At 39.1% G+C, this 4,481-nt stretch overlaps 1 long non-coding RNA gene across 1 annotated transcript; it reads right to left on the reverse strand.

The window, feature by feature from the left end:
* Positions 1–699: 699 nt before the first annotated feature.
* Positions 700–2,379, reverse strand: LOC117539420. The gene is made up of 2 exons (XR_004567997.1): positions 2,291–2,379; positions 700–813 (listed from the first exon to the last, which is right to left on the reverse strand). It is a non-coding gene; the product is annotated as an uncharacterized LOC117539420 (long non-coding RNA).
* Positions 2,380–4,481: the final 2,102 nt, after the last annotated feature.

Below are 4,481 nucleotides of genomic sequence, written 5' to 3' on the forward strand. Positions count from 1 at the left end.
GAAGGCACCCCACCATTAACCAGGTGTGATTTTAGACCCATTTTAGGGGAGCCCCAAAAAACACCATGAAAAAAAGCTCAGGTTCACTTTTTGAGTTTTGTTTACATGGGCATGGTTATTTTTATATGGGTCTATTTAACTCTCACATTCAGATATCTGAATAAGCTACATTTAGCTTTGAAATATGTCAGCAAGCTATAACCTATGTCATTTCAGGTTCAAAGTTCTGCATTAACTCAAAATATTGATGACTAAAGCACTTCAGATGAACACGGCTCAAAGTCAGAGACTCTGGTAAGCTAAATTAAAGTGCTTTTAAGGGCCTCTTTATTAATACAAACTCTTTCCAGGACTTGATTGTCTTTCAAGCACTATATTAATATTGGCTGGTTTTGGGCAGAGTTGAGCCAATGTTAATATATCTATATTCAGCCCAAACATTTTGTATATTTATTTATTTTTAATTTATTATTTAGATCTTTACATTTGATTCTGTGACATTCTTGGTTTTACCATTTATTCAAAATGTGTATGATATTTCATTTATTTTACTTTTGGAAACCATAGTCACATAATTCTGTGTTTGCCAACTGACATCTGCAAGAAAAAAAAATGTACCAGTAGATTTGTTGAGTCATAAACTTTGTTGACACTGTGGTTTTTTTGTTGCGTGGCCTTCCACTCCTGTGCAACCTTTTCCTTTTGCTTGGATAGTTTCTCCTTGTAGGGTTGGTTGGCACCACATTGCCTGCATTTCCTGCTGGCTACTCCTATTTTGTGTTTGCAAGTCTGGCACACTTTTTGAGTAGGCATCTGTAACAGAAACACAGATAAGGGAATAAAACAAATAAGAATACTATACTACAAATGTTTACAGGATTCATGTATTTTATTATATCGTGAAAAATCTTGTTAAAACAATGAACTCGTGTTTTTTTATCTTTTAGATAGGATGAACAAAAATCACAAGAGTAAGGGAAAAAAATGGTTATTCAGTCACAGACTGTTATCGACAACCCTAATCTGTCAATATCTGGTTGATCCAAAAGTTGATGCTCCATCATCACAGAACTAATACTAAAATCATCATTACCAGGGGTGTATTGCTAACTCTATAAGTTCCGCATGCGTGCACGCGCAGTTGTGGCTCGTTTTGAAGCTTATGTAACTACTGTCAATTAACACTCCAGCCAGAATCAACAAAGAATGGTTGTTTATTAAGTCTGCATTATTGAATAAATGTGGATTCTTACAGTAAATGCTGGACACAGCTGCTTGATAGTTTATAAAGTTCCTTCACTGATCACTTAACTAACTCCCTCCTGCTGAGGTACAAAGGTTACTATATAAAAAGTGTGCACATTTATTTAGTATCCTATCCATGTGAATATGTTTTAAGTGGGGGTGGATCTCACGTCCTCTAGGGGGGTCCGGAGGCCCCCGGGAAATTAAATGCATCAATCTTGTGCACTTTGAGGGCAAAATTAACTAAATCTATGGATACATCTGTCAACACCCATATGAAACTTAACTGTATACATTTCAATAATTAAAAAAAGATAAGAATAATACTTTTTTTAATTTATCTTTGTGCATATGTAACTATTTACTCTTTAAAAAAAAAAAGTATTATATATGTATTTGTTGTATGTCCAATAGCATGAATTGTAATGATTTCATCGATGTTTTACATTCATTCGATTTTCTTTAGGGTGCTGCGTGACGTTGAACCTGCGACATACAACCTGTGACCTATGAACCTGTATTTGTATGCTACCAATGGAGCTATTGAACCTAAGAACTTGAGGCCTGTTTCCGACTCCTATTGTGGAACATAATACAATAATATAAAAGTGTGCCTTGGAAATATGTGTTTCCATATATGGTGACCAAACTGTTTCAGACCCACTGAGATAACTTAGACTAAAGTTAACTGTGTAAACATTACATTACCTACATTAGCCTCTCAGCCTATCCGTTATCATAGCTAGCTAGCACCAGATGCTAACAACCATCCCCGTTTTAGGTGCCGGAGCGGTGTTCCGGCAGCATTATACCCCTGATGACTCTTCACTTAATACATAAATAGTATTTAATATAGTTATAAAGAATGTGACGTGTGATAACATTTGGATAAACCGCATGAACCGATGGATCACATAACTTCCATGCTCACATTAACGTTAGCTGATTCTACTTTTGGCTAATTTAGCTTTGCTATCATTATTCCTAGGTAAACATAGTAATCTTAGTCACTGTACTAGACGACAAAATAAATCCGACTACTCACCTTTATTAGCTTGTCTGTAGGAAATAAATGGATGTTGTCAGTGATGCAGTGACGAGTCCAAAAAACCCCGGTGAGTTAGCATTTTACCATTACGGTTCCCGTCTTCTTCTTCCTTCTTCTTTTTTTTTTTTCTTCTTTCTTCTTTCTTCTTTTCTTCTTTCTTCTTCTTCTTTCTTCTTCTTCTTCTTTCTTTCTTCTTCTTCTTTTCTTCTTCTTTTCTTCTTCTTCTTCTTCTTCACTCGTCGCACTTTTATTGATGCGCAAGGTTAAAGTTCACGGGATTACGATCCGCCAGGAGTTGCTAATAGAAATGAATAGACGGGAGCATGTTGTTTCTTACACGACCACTAGAGGTGCTACACTTTAAAACGTGGCTATGGGTCGTATTTGGGTCGGAAAACAATCGACCTATTTGGTCGTATTAGTTGGAGGACTTGTTGCAGCCAAGGCAGTATGCTAGGGTGACCAAACGTCCTATTTTGCCCGGACATGTCCTCTTTTCACGCCCTGTCCGGGTCGTCCGGGGGGGGTTTATAAATTCATGAAAATGTCCGGGTTTCGCGGACCGTTTGCATGCACTTAAATTGACTGGCGCGTTGCACAGAATACTACGGTACTCTGTTGCGTGTGTGACGTAATCCCTGAGTCTGAAGCTTTGTGGGCGGCTCTACAACTACGCTGACACACAAACAGAGGAAGGGGACAGAGCGGACCGCAGCTCACATTCACAATGCCAAAGCGCAAATGTACTTTTACAGATGAATTGCAGAAGAAATTCCAAATGTACCGACCCGGTCGGAACAAATGGGAGGCAGAGTGCACCGTGTGCAAAGCTTGCACATACGTGTGTGTGTCCAATAAAGGTGCAGGCGATCTTAAAGCGCACATGGACACAGACAAACATAGGAAAGCTGTGCAAGGTGAGAGTTTGTCAGCAAAGTTGACAGACTTCTTTGTTAGACCAGGCAAAACAGAGGATGCTGTAATGCAGCGGAGGGTGCGTTTGCATTTCACACTTGTGAAAACATCACAACAGCTACAGATCTATGGATTTGCACAAGTGCCTTGCTAAAAAAAGCATTTCCAGGACTCTGACACTGCCAAACAAATTCAGTAGTGCGCGCAACTAAAACCGAAGCCATTGTCAATGGTGTTATAGCGCCCCACTCGATTGATGTCGCACATGAAGCACTCAAAGAAATCCAGTACTGTGGTGTTTCTACAGACGGGAGGTAACCACGGAGCAGTGAAAAATATTCCCAATCATAATTCCAGTACTTGACTGGAAGAGGGGTGGCATGCAACAAAATTAATCGAGGTTAAAGACACACCAAATGAGACCGCAGAAGAAACCATTGCACAATATCTCATTGAAAACATTGGCAAAAAACAATTTGTCTGAAAAATGCATTGCAATTACTGGCGACAATTGCAACACAAACTTTTGGAGGAATCCGACGTGATGAAGGGGAAAGAATGTGTTTGTTACATTTTGAAGAGGTTGCTGCAGAAGAACACTCTGATCGGGTTGTGGGTTTGCCCAACACAAATATTGAATAATTGTGTTCATCATGGGGCAGGACACAATAGATATTGACCTTGAGAATATCATGTTCAAAATCTACCAGTACTTCCACATTTACACTGTGCGCACTGAGAGCCTGAAGGAGTACTGTGATTGTGTTGACATTTAATACAGAAGGATGCTTTCTCACAGCAAGACAAGGTGGCGTCATTGTTCCCAGGCATTGAGAGGATGATACAGATGTTTACAGCCTTAAAGGCATTCTTTCTGTCTCAGCAAAAACCACCCCATAGTGATCAAGAAGTTTTTTGAAAACATTACATTACATTACATTGCATTTAGCTGACGCTTTTATCCAAAGCGACTTACAATAAGTACATTCGGACTAGGAAGACACAACCTTGAAGAAAACAGAATCATATAAGTACATCAGATTTCATAGAGCCAAAACATTTCAAGTGCTACTCAACTGGCTTTAGATAAGCCAGTCCTTTATTAGTATATAAGTGCTTTGTTAATAGTTATATCGCTCGAAGTGGAGTCGAAAGAGATGAGTTTTCAGTTTGCGCCGGAAAGATGTGCAAGCTATCTGCTGTCCTGATGTCAATGGGGAGCTCATTCCACCATCTTGGAGCCAGGATAGCAAACCCACGTGTTTTTGCCGAT

The sequence above is a fragment of the Gymnodraco acuticeps genome, unplaced genomic scaffold (genome assembly GCF_902827175.1).
Source record: "Gymnodraco acuticeps unplaced genomic scaffold, fGymAcu1.1, whole genome shotgun sequence".
Taxonomy (NCBI): domain Eukaryota; kingdom Metazoa; phylum Chordata; class Actinopteri; order Perciformes; family Bathydraconidae; genus Gymnodraco; species Gymnodraco acuticeps.